This window comes from Amblyraja radiata, chromosome 36 (assembly GCF_010909765.2).
Source record: "Amblyraja radiata isolate CabotCenter1 chromosome 36, sAmbRad1.1.pri, whole genome shotgun sequence".
NCBI lineage: Eukaryota > Metazoa > Chordata > Chondrichthyes > Rajiformes > Rajidae > Amblyraja > Amblyraja radiata.
Genome location: NC_045991.1, coordinates 7,092,421 through 7,109,944, shown reverse-complemented (window position 1 = coordinate 7,109,944; position 17,524 = coordinate 7,092,421). Strand labels below are relative to the sequence as shown.

The 17,524-nt window shown below is 43.6% G+C and overlaps 1 long non-coding RNA gene across 2 annotated transcripts in view; it reads right to left on the bottom strand.

The window, feature by feature from the left end:
- Positions 1-3,938: 3,938 nt before the first annotated feature.
- LOC116966189 overlaps positions 3,939-17,524 on the bottom strand; it is a 60,954-nt gene continuing 47,368 nt past the window's right edge. For both annotated transcript variants that reach the window (XR_004409918.1, XR_004409919.1), the window contains 3 exons: positions 14,432-14,567; positions 12,413-12,483; positions 3,939-4,137 (listed from right to left, as the gene is read on the bottom strand). This is a non-coding gene — a long non-coding RNA (uncharacterized LOC116966189). The remainder of the gene's footprint in view (positions 4,138-12,412; positions 12,484-14,431; positions 14,568-17,524) is intronic.

The window sequence follows — 17,524 nt, the reverse complement described above, 5'->3', positions numbered from 1 at the left end:
TACCCGTCCACTGGTCCTTACCCTCAATAACTTCTCGTTTGACTTCTCCCATTTCTTCCAAATACAAGGCGTAGTTATGGGCACGCGCATGGGCCCCAGCTACGCCTGCCTCTTTGTCGGGTGCGTCGAACAATCCTTGTTCGAGGCGTACCATGGCCCCATCCCCGACCTCTACCTCCGCTACATCGACGACTGCTTTGGTGCCACCTCCTGCACCCACACACAATTGACTGACTTCATCAACTTCACCACTAACTTCCATCCGGCACTCAAATACACCTGGACCATTTCCGACACTTCTCTACCATTCCTTGACCTCACTATCTCCATCGCAGGTGAGAGACTTCTGACCGACATCCACTATAAACCCACTGACTCCATCCCCTATTCCCAATTCCTCCGTCTACGCCGCATCTGCTCCCAGGATGAGGTGTTCCACACCAGGGCATCGCAAATGTCCTCATTCTTCAGGGAACGGGGGTTCCCCACCCCTACTATAGATGAGGCTCGCACCAGGGTCTCCTCCATACCCCGTAACACTGCTCTCTCTCCCCATCCCCCCACTCGTCACAAGGGCAGAGTCCCCCTGGTCCTCACCTTTCACCCCACTAGCCGGCACATACAACAAATTGTCTTCCATCAGTTTTGCCATCTCCAACGTGACTCCACCACTCGCCACATCTTCCCATCTCCCTCCGTCTGCCTTCCGCAAAGACCGCTCCCTCCGCAATTCCCTTGTCAATTCTTCCCTTCCCCGCCACTCCACCCCTTCCACCAACCTCATCTATTGCATCCGCTGCTCTAGATGTCAGCTGATGTACATCGGTGAGACCAAGCGTAGGCTTGGCGATCGTTTCGCCCAACACCTCCGCTCGGTCCGCACTAACCAACCTGACATCCCGGTGGCTCAGCACTTCAACTCCCCCTCCCATTCCGTATCCACCTCTCTGTCCTGGGCCTCCTCCACGGCCAGAGTGAGCAACACCGGAAATTGGAAGAACAGCACCTCATATTCCGCTTGGGGAGTCTGCATCCTGGTGGCATGAACATTGAATTCTCACAATTCTGTTAACCCTTGCTGTCTCCTCCCCTTCCTAACTCAGCCCTCGGGCTCCTCCTCCTTTTTCCTTTCTTCTCCCCGCCTCCCCCCACCCCCCTATCAGTCTGAAGAAGGGTTTTGGCCCGTAACATTGCCTATCTCCTTCGCTCCATAGATGCTGCTGCACCCGCTGAGTTTCTCCAGCATTTTTGTGTACCTTGCCAGATATGATGCTGAGTAATTTGAACTAATCCATCTAGTGTTGGATGCACTTGCACCAACAGTTACTTTGGGAGATGCAAGATCACTTCATGAGAGTGAATCCGCAGAAAGCACAGATGTGGATGGGGTCCCTGGCCAGAGTGTGGGAGTATCAAACACAATGGAAGCAAAGGATCATTGGGCATTGTAGAAAGGCGCTATATAAATCCCATCCATTATTATTATTATTATTATTATTTCTAATGCAAAAACTGAAGCCAGAGGGAGAAGAGCCATCTTGCTGGAAGTAAGTCGGCTTTTTAACAAGAAAAAGGTTTTAAAAACTGGCGGGAAGAGTTGCAGTTTTTCAGTATTGCTGATTGTGGAGGCAGAACATAAGTGTGAAGCAGGTGTCCAACAGGCTTGTCTAGAGGGGGGAGGGGGAGAAAACAAAGCCTGGCAAGTGATCTAAAAGCATTTATTTCGAGAGAATTTGAATATAAAAACAGGGATGTAATGCTGCGGCTTTAGAAGGCACTGGTCAGACTGCATTTGGAGTATTGTGAGCAGTTTTGGGCCTACATCCGAGGTGGGGACCGGCTGTGCCAACATCCAGAGGTGGTTTACGAGAATGATCCCGGGGATGATTGGGTTAACGTATGAGCGTTTGTCCACTCAAGACCTGCTCTCACTGGAGTTTGGAAGGACGAGAGAGGACCTAATTGAAACTTTCAGAATAATGATAGGCCTGGATAGGGTGGATGTGGAGAGGATGTTTCCACTAGTAGGAGCGTCTCGGACCACAGGGTATAGCCTCGGAATAAAAGGACATACCTATAGAAAGATAAGGATGAATTTCTTCAGTCAGAGAGTGGTGAATCTGTGGAATTCATTGCCACAGGTGGCTGTGGAGGCCATGTCATTGGGTATGCTTAAAGCAGAGATTGACATGTTCTTGATTAGGAACAGTGTCAAAGGTTATGGGAGAAAGTAGGAGAATGGGGTCGGGAAGGAAAGATAGATGAGCCATGATTAAATGGCGGAGTAGACTGAATGGGGCGAATGGTTAAATCAACTCGAATGACTTTTGAACGTAAATGCATTTAAAATCGATTACTCAGGAAGGATACGTCACATTTACCACTCTGACGGTGACACAAAAACATCTAGGCTTTGCAAGTAAGGCAATTTGTAATGGGATTATTAGTTTAATTAAAGCAAAAGTGTTTTGCATATTTCTGGCAGGAGTATTTTGTGGCATTATCAGATGCTTGTAATGATGGGAAATATTAATGCAGTTTGTCACCCATGTTTACATGCAATTCTACAGTAGTTTTTAATGTCCAATGTTCTAATGACAGTCTAGAGTTGTCTATGACTTGTGTCTGAGTCCTGTCATTGGTTGGAATGACCAGTACCTAAAACCAAGCATTCCACATCACCTCATCAGTGGATTCAATGCTACACTGCACGATGTGCTACATTAGCAACGGAGAAGGAACAGTAACCCAGCTCTCACCTCTAGAATTCCATGTAAACTAAATGGTACAATTTTATGGGGAATGTTGGGACAGAGACCGCTGCAGATGTACAAAGGCAATTTTTAACAATTGCAGAACAAGTTGGTTGAATAGTCAGTTTAAAAAAGGAACACTGAACCTTTGGAACAGAGAAGCAAAGTATAAAAGCAAGGTATGCTACGTTTTTACAAATCGCTTCTACACAAGTCTGTTCGACTGCATTAAACAACAAGAATGGTATCAAGATGAAAGGCTTCACATCCATGAAAAATCCAAAGAAAGTGGGATTGTCGTGCTTAGAGAAGGTTAAAAGAAGTGTTCATAGATCAGTCACGTACATACGCTTCTTGTCAAAGGCATAAAGGTTTCCAACCAAGGGATACAGATTTAGTGAAAAAGAATCAAAGGCAATACTTTTGATCTATTACGTGAAATAGCCAGGCATGTGTAAAGTATGCCTGGGAATCGTGAGACAATCCATTCATGACTTTGCTTGCCAGATTACAATTCATTCTTCATTACAGAAACTAAACAAGCATATGGCAAATTTGTTGTGCCTCAGCATTCCATCCCTCTCTCCCTCCTGAATATAACATTATATTCCGTGCCATAAATACTTTTCTATACCTCAATTAGATGATCAGCACAACATCCCTCTTCAAAGCTAAAAGCATAATCAATTCAGTTCCTCTAATATTTTTCTTGACATTAAATTACACAATGACAGAGCAGTACCCAGGCCATCCCAGAGTAACAAATGCCCCACTTACGAGAAACCCATACATGCAGAAAAGCTCCAATATTAAATTCAAAACTCCGATGTACATACATACGTTCATTTCTAGGAACGTTAGAACTAGTTTTGTCTCTTTTAACATTGTTCCTTCTTGTCAGCATTATGTGTTTTTTAATGCCATTCATTACTAAATGGTAAACATAGAGTGATTGTTGTCTATTTTCTGACGTACAAAAATCAACATCTGTACAAATGGAATCCATTTGTTAGTCAGGGAAGGCCTGTGCTCAGATTAATTTATGCACATTTGCTCCGAATCCCTCATTAACCCTCCCACCAAAATTCCTATTGAACATGGCAGTGAAAGTACCAACTGACCCACAGCATCCAAAAAGCCTTTTGGGGAGATCGCTCCAGGTTTCCACTGTGTTGTGTCAATCAGACGTCTTGCCGGTTTCAAGGAATCGTAGAGTTGGTGACATAGAAGATGGAGTCCGTGCCGGCTGGAAAATAGCTGCCCAAATTCCAGAACTTGATCCGTAGCCTTTCAGGCAGGCGCACTGTTCATCATCTTCCAAAATTCCGTAGGTTGCAGAATGGTTCACACAAATTGGAAGAGAGCAAATGACGCCTCACTATTTCTGGAGAGAGGGAGATAGAAAATGAGGAACTGCAGGTCAGTTAGGCTGGCATCAGCATTAGGGAAATGCTAGACTGTGGACTTAAATTAAAGATATGGTAGCAGGGTACATAAAAAATAAATAATTTAGCAGATGCCGCGCACATTTACAACTAGCACACCAAAGATAAAACATACAGCAGGGCCCGATATTAACGGTTGCCCAATTGCCAATGGCCACCTAAAGTGGGAATGATGGAAACAGCGTTTATCCATATATATTTTTTTAAATACAAACTTGGAATCTTCATTGCTGTTCACGACACATACATCTAATCTGAATATCCGGTAATGTGGCTTTTTGACACCTTTAAACATATTGCCAAAAGAACATTTGCTGCAGTTATGTCATTTAGCCATCTCTTATAGACAATAGACAATAGGCACAGGAGTAGGCCATTCGGCCCTTCGAGCCAGCACCGCCATTCAATGTGATCATCGCTGATCATCCCCAATCAGTGCCTCGTTCGTGCCTTCTCCCCATATCTCCTGACTACGCTATCTTTAAAACCCTATCTAGCTCTCTCTTGAAAGTATCCAGAGAAGCGGCCCTCTGAGACAGAGAATTCCACAGACAGTTCTTGTCAGTTAGTGTAATGTTTAACCTGTCAGGTGTGTATCGTCGGTTTTAGCAGCTATTATCATAAAATGCCTTTAGAAATTTCCTTGCAACCTGTATATTTTGTTGTGGATAAATTATGTGGGAAGCAAGTGAGTTTATGTACCAATAACGACCCATGCTATGGCCATGTCATGATAATTTTCGGTCCTTCACAGAAAACATGCTTGCATCAATCTGTAGTGTGCATGGTTAAGCATATATGTTACCATGGTCCAGGATTTATTGACACGGGTTGATCATATGCTGAATCATCCAACCACATGTGTTTGGAAGTAGAAAGAAATAATAGAAATTGCATTCATTGCAACGTGTAAAAAGAGCTGAGATACTGTATTATAATTTTGTTGCATGTCATTATGGGATATATCATGTCTTGATTGGTGAATATGTTTAGTTTGTGACTTTATTTGAAGCAGAAATAATATGTGAATGCTTCAATGAGCATAATTCTGACTGGTAACTGCGCACTTCGTCCGAGCACATTACCGCACACGCCATGCAAGCCGTCTTAAATGACCACCTAAACTGTCATTTGGCAACTGAAAAAGCTGCCTAGGTTGCCCGGTTGGCAACAGAGAAAAAAAGCCCTGATACAGTGCTGGTATAACTCAGCAGGTCAGGCTACATCACTGAAGGGAATTAAAAGGTGATTTTTTTGGGTTGTAATAGGGAAGGTGAGAAAGCTGAAAAAGAAGTGGGAGGAGACAAAGCCTAGCAAGTTATAGGTGAATACAGGCGAGGAGGTTTTATTGGCAGATGGGCGGATAAACACTGGAAATAAAAAAGAGACAAGGCTGTCAGATAATGAGAGAAAAGGGGTGAAATACAATACAGAAGGAGCGAGATAATGGGCTTATATTCACTGGAATTTAGACTGGGCTTGTATTCACTGGAATTTTGAAGCATAAGATGGGATCTTATAGAAACATAACATGTTTAAGGGATTGGACAGGCTAGATGCAGGAAAATGTTCCCCATGTTGGGGGAGAATAAGGGGTAGGCCATTTAGGACTGAGATGAGGAAAAACCTTTTCACTCAGAGAGTTGTGAATCTGTGGAATTCTCTGCCACAGGTGGCAGTGTAGGGCAAATCAAGAGAGAGGTAGATATAGCACTATGGAATCAAGGGATTATGGGGAGAAAGCAGGAACAAGGTTATGATTCTGGATGATCAGCCATGATAATTTTGAATGGTGGTTCTGGCTGCAAGGGCTGAATGGCCTAATCCTGCACCTATTTTCTATGTTTCTATATATATAGGACGTAGAGGGTTAAAGAAGAGGGAGATGGTGGGAGAAATTAGAGTGCATCTGGGGGGGAGAAAAGACAGAACGGGGGGAGGGGGGCACAAAAAACAGATGCAGGCCTTGGCGAAACAAGCGAAAATGTTTGGTGAAATGGCCGCCTCGTCTACACAACTCTTAACCTGCAAAAGATACATCAGAACCAGAGATGTTTCGAAGGCCTTCCTTAAAGTGCCACACAGAATCAAACAAAGTGAAAGGATCTAAGTAAAAAGATTGATGCTACGCAGCATCTTGTTTACTGCTCAGGATGTGTCCAGGAATGGAATAATGGAGTGGAATTATGCTAAAATAGATCATCATTGCTTTATTGTTTAGATATGTCAGTGATGACACTGCTGTGTATGGAACTTGGCATGAGTCGCTGCCCTCTCCACTACTACACTGGGAACCTGAATGAGGACCTCATCCCTTTCCTGGCTCGCCACAGCAAAGAAGTGGTTAAAGTGACATATGGTTGGGTCTGAAATAAGCCATTGTTGTGGGTGAAATGGAGAACCTAAGTATCTTGTTAAATTCCTGTTGTTCCCAGCCAAATTAACTAATTGTTCAAAATTGAGGAGTAATTCCCAATTTTGGTACCACACCTGTTGATCATATTTGTATCCTCTCCAATGCTTCCATGTAAAGTCATACTTCTTTCCACATATGAAGCAGAATCAAAACTCAGTAACTTTGAAATTTTAATTAGAAACATAGAAACATAGAAAATAGGTGCAGGAGTAGGCCATTCGGCCCTTCGAGCCTGCACCGCCATTCAATATGATCATGGCTGATCATCCAACTCAGTATCCCATCCCTGCCTTCTCTCCATATCCCCTGATCCCTTTAGCCACAAGGGCCTCATCTAACTCCCTCTTAAATATAGCCAATGAACTGGCCTCAACTACCTTCTGTGGCAGAGAATTCCACAGATTCACCACTCTCTGTGTAAAAAATGATATTATCAATTCCGCCTCTTCAGAAATAATTACTAATCTATGTTGTCTTGAGGACTAACTTCTTGACAACTATAATGGATGGGATTTATATAGCGCCTTTCTAGAATTCTCAAGGCGCTTTACATCGCATTATTCATACATTCTTCAGTCACACTCGGTGGTGGTGAGCTACTTCTGTAGCCACAGCTGCCCTGGGGCAGATTGACGGAAGCGTGGCTGCTAATCTGCGCCTACGGCCCCTCCGACCACCACCAATCACTCACACACATTCACATACAGGCAAAGGTGGGTGAAGTGTCTTGCCCAAGGACACAACGACAGTATGCACTCCAAGCGGGATTCGAACCGGCTACCATCCGGTCGCCAGCCGAACACTTAGCCCATTGTGCCATCTGTCGTCGAACTATGATTAGGAGTGTAAGATCCAGAGGCACTATAAGATATTTGTGATTGCAAATGTCTGAAATTGTTAAGTTTGTCTGGGTTAGGGGGTATTTGCGACAGGGAGAGGTTAGTCAGAATTAAGATTGTTTTCCCTCGAACTTCAGAGGTTTCACCGAGACCTGATAGAAGTATATAAAATGAGTGGCATAGATCAGATACAGTCAGAATCTTTTTAATCTGCAGAATGGAAAAATCAAATACTAGAGGGCATAGCTTTAAGGTGTGGGCTGCAAAGTTTGAATGCAATGTGGAGGACAATCTTTATAGATCTATTTTTATTTCATTTTTTACACAGGTTGAGTGCCTAAGGTTGGGGATGAGATAGAAATGATAGTGGCATTTGAGGCTTTTTGATCGGCACATGAATGTGCAAGGAATGTAGGGTTTACGGATTAAATACACAGGTAAGCAAGAGATGGTCTTGGCATCATGTTCAACACAGACACTGTGGCCCAAAGGGTCTGTTCTTGTGCTGTACAGTTCTATAAACATGCTTACAGCATGCAACAATCAGACTACAAGAACATAGATTTGCTGTTTAATGATATTCAGTTTCAGCTTGATTAATAAAAGCTGGCTCTTCTCCGTGATCAATGGCAGTCGTTATTTAGACCAATGTCATTGAAAATCTCCCTGGAGATGAATTTGGTATTTGCCATTATTTTGCTGAGCTGGATGTTAGGTTAACAAATCACTCACTAAAATAATGCACCAAATTACATGATGTCACAGTAATACAATTTTCAACTTTGCAACACTTGTTTTTCTGATGTGGCAAATTTCTAGGCTAGCTATCTAAGAATCTGAAGGGAAAAAATGAATTTGGACTTACAAATATACAAAAGATCATGAAGTGGATTAAAAGGTCCAAGCAAAAAACAAATCTAACATATTTATAGTGGGACAAAACCAACATTTCAAAAATGCAGTGTTGTGTTTAAAAAAAATATGGAAACACTAGAAGAGTTCTCAAAATGATTAAGTATCGGTAGAAAAATGTGAAATTTTACTTCGGGAAAAGATGAAAACCATAATATACTTTTCCATTTAGGCAAGGCAAGGCAAGGCAACTTTATTTATATAGCACATTTCATACACGAGGCAGACTCAAAGTGCTTCACATGAAAACATGTCATACAATAAATGAAATAAAATAGAAGAACTAAAAGAAAAGAAAAGCAAAATTAAAAATGCATTATAAAAAGTGCAAAAGTTAAAAGTGCAATGTAGTTAAGATTTAGCTGAAAGCTAAAGTAAACATAAAAGTTTTCAGTCTTGTTTTAAAAGTGGTCAAAGTTGAGGCAAGTCTTAAATCTTCAGGAAGTTTATTCCAGCTATTTGTTGCATAGTAACTAAATCCTGCTTTCCCATGTTTTGTATTTACTCTGGGAATCACTAGCAGATTGGTTTCAGAAGATCTTAGCGGTCTAGAAGGCTTATATAGTGGAAGCATGTCAGTGATATACTTTGGCCCTAAACCATGTAGTGATTTATAGGTGAGCAGCAGGATTTTAAAATCAATTCTCTGACATACAGGGAGCCAATGTAAGGATTTAAGAATTGGTGTAATATGCTCAAATTTTTTGGACTTTGTTAGAACTCTAGCAACAGCGTTCTGAACAAGCTGTAGCTGCCTGACAGTTTTTTTTGGAAGACCTGCAAGGAGACCGTTACAATAATCTAGCCTACTATTAATAAAGGCATGTACAAGTTTTTCTAAGTCTTGAGCTGACATGAGTCCTCTTAATCTTGCTATGTTTTTGAGGTGATAGTAGGCCGATTTTGTTACTGATTTGATGTGACTGTCGAAATTTAAATCTGAATCCATAATGACCCCAAGATTTCTGGCTTTGTTTGAAGTTTTCAGGGACAGAGAGTGAAGGTGTTGGGTTACTTTAAGCCTTTCTTTTTTAGCACCAAAAACAATTATCTCCGTTTTGTCCTTATTTAGTTGGAGAAAATTTTGGCACATCCAGTCTTTGACTTGCTCAATGCACTGGCACAACAGATCTATGGGGCGATAGTCATTTGGTGATAGCGCTACATAGATTTGAGTGTCATCGGCATAGCAGTGGTGGTCAATATTATTATTTCGCATGAATTGCCCTAGTGGGAGCATGTAGATGTTGAATAAAGAGGGCCCTAAGATCGAACCTTGCGGTACTCCACACGTCACGTTGGTTGGTTCTGATACAAAGTCGCCAATGGAAACAAAATAGTTCCTATCTTGTAAATATGACCTGAACCAACTTAAGACTGTGCCTGAGAGCCCCACCCATTTTTCCAACCGGTCCAAAAGTATTGAGTGATCAACAGTGTCGAATGCAGCACTGAGGTCTAATAGCATTAATATTGAAACTTTGCCAGAGTCTGTGTTAAGACGGATGTCGTTTACAACTTTAATAAGAGCGGTCTCGGTGCTATGAAGAGGTCGAAATCCTGACTGGAAGTTGTCGTAGCAGCCAGTTGTGAAGCCAGGAAGTGATTAAGTTGCTGGAGGACAACTTTCTCAATGATTTTACTTATGAAAGATAGGTTTGATATTGGTCTATAGTTGTTAATAATAGAGGCATCTAGGCACCGCTTTTTTAAAGAGGTTTAATAACTGCAGTTTTCAAGGCTTTTGGGAAATTGCCTGATTGAAGAGAGCTGTTAACTATTTGCAGTATGTCTATTGCTAGGCAGTCAAAAACATTCTTAAAGAAGTTGGTAGGTAAAGCATCAAGGCAGCAGGTGGATGGCCTTAGTTGTGTCACCGTTTCCACAAGAGTTTTAGAGTCTATGACATTAAAGCATGTCATCATTGCCACGTTACCTTTGCCTAAACAGGGTGGTGATCCAACATTTTTGTTTGAAGCGGTGATATTGATGGCACGTCTGATGCCTTCAATTTTATCTGTATAGAATAATGCAAACTCATTGCATTTCTGCGTGGAATGGAGTTCAGGTGGTAATTGTGTTGGGGGGTTGGTCAGTCTGTCAACAGTTGCAAATAGGGTTGTTGCCTTGTTAGTGTTGTTGTTAATGATATTGGAGAAAAATGTTTCTCTAGCACTTTTTAAGTCTAAATTGTAGGCACGGAGGCTCTCTTTATAGATGTCATGGTGAATATGAAGTTTTGTTTTCCGCCAGATGCGCTCAGCTTTCCGGCAATCTCTTTTCTGGGCTGTTACAAAAGCAGCTTTTCTCCAGGGTGCCTTTTGCTTACCAGAAATCGTTTTAACCGTAACAGGTGCAATGACATCTATAACTTTCACAATTTTGGAGTTAAAGTTATCTACAAGATCATCAGCAGAACATGGGTTTAGAGGTGGTAAGAAGGAGATGGCATTTTTAAAGAGTACATTAGAATGTTCATTTATATACCGTTTTTTGACAGTATTTGATTTTGTCTGTATGTCGGGAATAAAAGATATATTAAAGAAAACACAGAAGTGGTCAGACAATGAAGGATCAGTCACGAAAATATCAGAAACAATGAGACCCTTTGTGATAATCAAGTCCAGGGTGTGCCCATTACAATGAGTAGCCTCTTTCACATGTTGAGACAGGTCAAATGTGTCTAAAATAGTAAAAAAATATTTTGCACCCTTGTCATTCAAACCATCAGTATGAAAATTAAAATCACCAGTTATAACTAGACAGTCAAAGTCAGTGGAGATGCTAGACAATAATTCTGTAAAGTCATCGAAAAAATTCGCATAATATTTAGGAGGCCTGTAAATAATTAATAGGAGAACTCTGGGGGAACATTTCAATACAGCACAAAGGTATTCGAATGATGGAAAATCACCAAGTGACATCTGTTTCCCCTGAAATACATTTTTAAATATAGCAGCAACCCCTCCACCTCTTTTTCCAGATCTACATACATCAAAAAAGTTATAGTTTGGAGGAGCTGTCTCGATCAGAATGGTTGCACTGTTATTTTGTTCTAGCCATGTTTCAGTTAAAAACATAAAATCCAGTTTAGAGGTGGTAATAAAATCGTTGACTAAAAATGATTTGTTATTAAGAGACCTAACATTAAGCAGACCCATCCTGATGGTATTATTGATAGGCTTTATGGTTGGTTTAGGTTTGGAGGTAATAGGTATTAGGTTTGTTAGGTTAGCAGTGTGTCTAAGTTCCCCTTTGTTTACTCTCTTAGTAGTCACAACAGGAATGCAGAAGGTGCCATAGTTTGACGTAGGCGTCCTTGGGTTCAGCTGATTATGCGGAACTTCCTTCGTAATGTGTCTACGGCTGAACCCTTTCTTATCTCAGTAATATTCAGGACTGCTATCAATACAGGAGGGGGGCTGTGGCGCCCTCCGCTTGGTTGTTATCTCCCTGCGGCCGTGGCGTGGCAATGGTACTGATATGGGGCGTGGGCTGAGCATCATAGACAGAGAGATAGAGACATAGACATAGTGAGAGTAAAACAACTTTTACAAAGCTATCAATGAGATAACAAGTAGGTAATTTAGAGGCAATTTCCTTACACTAGTGCTAAGCAACCTTTATTATGGAGAGGACAAGATTCACAAATTATTGCTAAATTAATCCATTTGTCTCCAAATTTATGAATATTAAAAGCTGGTTGGTGAAAATGTCTGTTAAAAGTGATCAAGAAATTGAACAATGACCAAAACATGCAAAACCTTTCAGACAAACAAAGTCTGTAATCTCCACTAAATGAGCAACATCCCTTCATTATCATTGACATTATACCATCTGTTGCCTCATCTCTCCTATTGTTTGGGGGAACGTCCACAATGTTTTTCTTTCATTTGAAAGATGGTGGGGAGGTTAAACGATGAGGGGCAAAGTGAATATGAAGTGATAGCTCCAGTGCAGTAACCAACACAACGGCACAGTAAATTGTACTCCTGTAATACATTGAAATAAAAGCTAATTCCAATAATAAGCTTTCCCCTAGTTTACCTTGGACATCAGGGCACGAGTGTCGCATTTTCTGCCAATGTTCTTTAAAGAGGCAATCTGTCCATCCTTGACTGTGGAGAGAAAAGAATTTCTGGTATCATTGACAATAGCATTATTATACTGCAACATTACTGGAGAAACTCAGTGGGTATTTCCAAGTACTGTGGAAGCATGGGAATAATCTGTCTCTTGTCGAGACCCTGCACCAGGACTGAGAGTGTAAAGAGGAGATAATCAGAGGGTGAAGATTTTACAAACAATGTGTGTCGTAGTAGAGCTGCAACAGTTGAATTTCATTCGAGGATCCTCTGGAATTAATCCAAAGCCAAGATATTTAGCGTCACTCAAAACTGCTTCCCAACTTAGTAGGCAGTGAAATTGAGAATCCTGCTGTTGTTATAGAACTGTAATTATCACTAGGTGCTGCAGGAAGCATCAAGGCCAAGACTAAACAACTGAAATGCAGTACAGGTGCACAACCTTTTATCCGGAGTTCCGGAAACCGAAAAATTCCGAAAACCGGCCATTTTTTCCAGGATGTCGTCTGCACACCAAAGCTCGCGTTTGGCGCCAAACTTGACCCGAAACGACCCACGGTCAACCCATGTCTGTACTACTGTAGCGGCTGCCTCCACCCCGGAGACCGGAGAGACACTTAAACATCTGTAAATCATTGCTTAAATGTTAGTCAGTTAGTTTGGAGGGCTTTTATGTGAAGGGGGAAACTTTAATTCTTAGTCCCCTACCTGGTCGGAGAGGCGGGGAGCGGTCAATGCCTTACCGGGTCGCCGTGCAGTAAGCTCCGGAGCGCTGTGGCCGCCGACTCCCAGCTGGGGCTGCGGGCGTCCGGCCGCGGGCGGCGGCGGTTGTAGCTCCGAGCCCAGCAACTCTACCCCTGGCTGCGCGGCGCTCCAAATCCAGCGCGGCCCGCGGCCGGACGCCCGCAGCCCCAGCACCGCTGTGGCCGCCGACATGTTGTGTGTCGGCGGCCACAGCGCTCCGGAGCTTACCGCACGGCGACCTGGTAAGGCATTGCCCGCTCCCCGCTGGTATCCCAGCGCTGCGACGCCGCCGACTCCCAACATCGCGGCGCTGGGGCTGCGGGCGTCCGGCCGCGGGCCGCGCTGGATTTGGAGCGCCGCGCAGCCAGGGGTAGAGTTGCCGGGGTCGGAGCTCCAACCGCGGCCGGACGCCCGCAGCCCCCAGCTCCGCGATGTTGGGAGTCGGCGGCCACAGCACTCCGTAGCTTACTGCACGGCGACCCGGTAAGGCATTGCCCGCTCCCCGCCTCTCCGACCAGGTAGGGGACTAAGAATTAAAGTTTCCCCCTTCACCCCCCCCACCACATAAAATCCCTCCAAACTAACTGACTAACATTTATGCAATGATTGCCCAGTCTCCGGGGAGGAGGCAGCCGCTCCAGACTTTTCAAGCCGCCCGCGCTACCTACCTAATCTACGCTAAAAATCTTCCATTCGGAAATCCGAAAAATTCCGAAATCCGACAAGTGTCTGGTCCCAAGGCTTTCGGATAAAAGGTTGTGCACCTGTACTTTGATTCGCTCGCTGCTGGTTAGGGAGTGAGTAAAACAATTTAAGATGCTGAACTCGACAATTAGTTATTTATGAGTTGTTTTGCCAGTTCTATGGCATTCTTCGATATCCTTCGATTGGCACCTGGATATGCAGGGAATGGAGGGGCATGGATCACGTGCAGGCAGAGGAGATTAGTTTATCTTGGCATCATGTTCGGCACAGACATTGTGGGCCATGGGGCCATAATGTTCTTTGTTCTATTCCTTTCTTTTAGTCAGTCAACTTTAGCTTAACAACAGCAACTTTGAGGTTGATTTGGCAACATTCAAATCAGTAACGTTGGCAAAAGTGTGTAAAAGTGTGTCGACCATCTGATTCGCTTTCAAGGACAACTTGTGCAAATTAATTTTAAACCATGTATAACCAGATTTTTAATTATGTAATTTATATGGGTTACATAATCACATGGCACCTCTGAACCTACCTATGCAACATAACCGCAGCAGGGTTCCTGGTAAATCCTCCTCTTCGATCAGTAGTACAACCATTGAAGGGGCAGGAATCTGTAGCACAATTAGCCGATTGATATTACTGTACAGACTGAAGGAGGATGAAAGAATCTGGAATGAGTACATATTTTAATTCAGCGATAGTGATTCAGCAGTGGAAGTCTCACTCTACTATTACCACCATCGTTTGTACACGGCAGAGAGATGTGTACACTTATCCTCCATGACTGACGACTTTAGGGTGTGGGAGTAAACCGGAGAAAACCCAGCGAGGCCATGGGGGGGGGGGGGGGGAGAAGGAAGGAGCCAAGGCCGTGCAGCCAGCACCTGTAGTCAGGATCGAACCCGCATCTGTGGCGGCCGCTGTCTGTCTGTCTGTCAGGCAGCAGCAACTCCACCGCTGCGACCCCCCCCCGCCCCCCCCCCCCTCCCCTCCCCTCCCCTCGCTCTTCAGGCCAAACGCAGGGATCGTCCTTCACGGCCGCAAATTTTATTTCTAAACCAGCTGGTCTCGCCCGCCTCGAGCCCCGTCCGCGGACCGGTGGATACAGACGAACACGGACGTGGAGCAGAAACCCGCTTCACCCTCACCCCCACCCCCACCCTCACCACCACTTCCACCCACACCCTCACCCCCACCCTCACCCCCACCCTCACCACCACTTCCACCCTCACCACCACTTCCACCCTCACCCTCACCCCCACCCCCACCCCCACCCTAACCCCCACCCCCACCCTCACACTCACCTTCACCTTCACACTCACTTTACCTTCATCCTCACCTTCACCCTCATCCTCACCATCACCTTCACGTCACGTGGTGACCGCATTAATGACGTCACGTGTCGCTCCGTCCGTTGATTGGGCGGGAAAGTCACGTGAAGTCCATTCAATAACGTGTTGGGGCGTCACGTGGTCCACTCAGCGACGTCACCAAAGATACTAGAGGAGCTCTACCTGCCTGTGTAATATATGCAAAAATAATTTCACTGTGCAGTTGCATTTGTGACAAATAAACCACCATTGAACCATTGTTCATACAACGTGCCAGTGAAGACAAATGGTCTGTTGTCTTTTTTACAAAATTACATTTATTCAGCTATTTGCAAAATGTATACATTGAGCTACAACAAAACACCCAGCATTTTCTCTATCCAGGTGAGGAGGGACTAAAGGCAGGTGATTGAGTTGGAGATATAATTACAGAAAACAAAATGGAGCAAATGGGGCATAAAATGTAGAACCAGGGGAGGCATGATCATGGATTTAGGGATAAAAATGGTTGTCTTGGAATTGGGAAGGGTGGGAGATGAGTGGATGGAGGAGGGGAAAGGAACTGGGTGATGGGGGTGGGGGGGATTATGGTGTTTTGTTTTCATTTTGCATGTGGCATTCACTGCCAGAATGAAATGTAAAACCAGCAACACAGATTGTGATTTATCCATCTAACCTGTGGTCGTCAGAGTAGATTAAAAAGAAACATGAATGTTGCCATTCACGCCACCTCCTCCAATCTTTCAGCCCTCTAGGTTTCCAGTACATCTTCATACTTTGGTCTATTGCATAATTCCATTAGATATTTAACATGGAAATAGGCCTTTCAGCCCACCAAGTTTATGCTGACCATCGATCACCCATTCACACTAGTTCTATGGTATCCCACTTTCCTCACCCACTCTCTACACATTCGGGGCAATTTCACAGAGACACATTAACCTACAAAGCCAATGCATCTTTAGGATTTGGGAGGAATCCCACATGCTTGCAGGGAGAATGTGCCCGAGGACAGTGCTCGAGGACAGAATCAAACACAGGTCTCTGGCGTGTGAGGCAGCAAGTTTACTAGCTGTGCCACTATATCTTGATTTCCAACACGCAAAAAATTAAACGTTGATAACTTTGGTTACTAAAAATTAAACTATCTATTTTCAGTCTTAAATCTCTAAGTCACACTATGTCCCCCTTAACAGCTATGTTTTAATTCACTTCAAGACTATGGTCGTAAAGTTGCTGCCTAACAGTGCCAGAGACCCGGAATCGATCCTGAATATTGGTGCTGTCTGTATGGAGTTTGCTCCTTTTCCCTTTGATCGCATGGGTTATTTCCGGGTTTCATAGAACTTGTTTCCTTCCACATTCCAAAGGTGTGCAGGACCCTTTATCAGACCCAACCCAAAAAGATTCTGTTTGACCTGTTGATGCATATATACAGTGGCTTGCAAAAGTATTCATACCCCTTGAACTTTTCCACATTTTGTCACGTTACAACCACAAACGTAAATGTATTTTTTGGGGATTTTATGTGATAGACCAACACAAAGTGGCGCATAATTGTGAAGTGGAAGGAAAATGATACATGGTTTTCAATTTTTTTTACAAATAAAAAACTGAAAAGTGTGGCGTGCAAAAGTATTCAGCCCTCTGATACCCCTAAATAAAATCCAGTGCAACCAATTGCCTTCAGAAGTCACCTAATTAGTAAATAGAGTCCACTTGTGTGTAATCTAATCTCAGTATAAATACAGCTGTTCTGTGAAGGACTCAGAAGTTTGTTAGAGAACATTAGTGAACAAACAGCATCATGAAGCCCAAGGAACACACCAGACATGTCAGGGATAAAGTTGTGAAGAAGTTTAAAGCAGGGTTAGGTTATAAAAAAATATCCCAAGCTTTGAACATCTCACGGAGCACTGTTCAATCCATCATCCAAAAATGGAAAGAGTATGGCACAACTGCAAACCTACCAAGACATGGCCGTCCACCTAAACTGACAGGCCGGGCAAGGAGAGCATTGATCAGAGAAGCAGCCAAGAGGCCCATGGTAACTCTGGAGGAGCTGCAGAGATCCACAGCTCAGGTGGGAGAATCTGTCCACAGGACAACTATTAGTCGTGCACTCCACAAATCGGGCCTTTATGGAAGAGTGGCAAGAAGAAAGCCATTGTTGAAAAAAAGCCATAAGAAGTCCCGTTTGCAGTTTGCCGCAAGCCATGTGGGGGACACAGCAAACATGTGGAGGAAGGTGCTCTGGTCAGATGAGACCAAAATTGAAGTTTTTGGCCTAAATG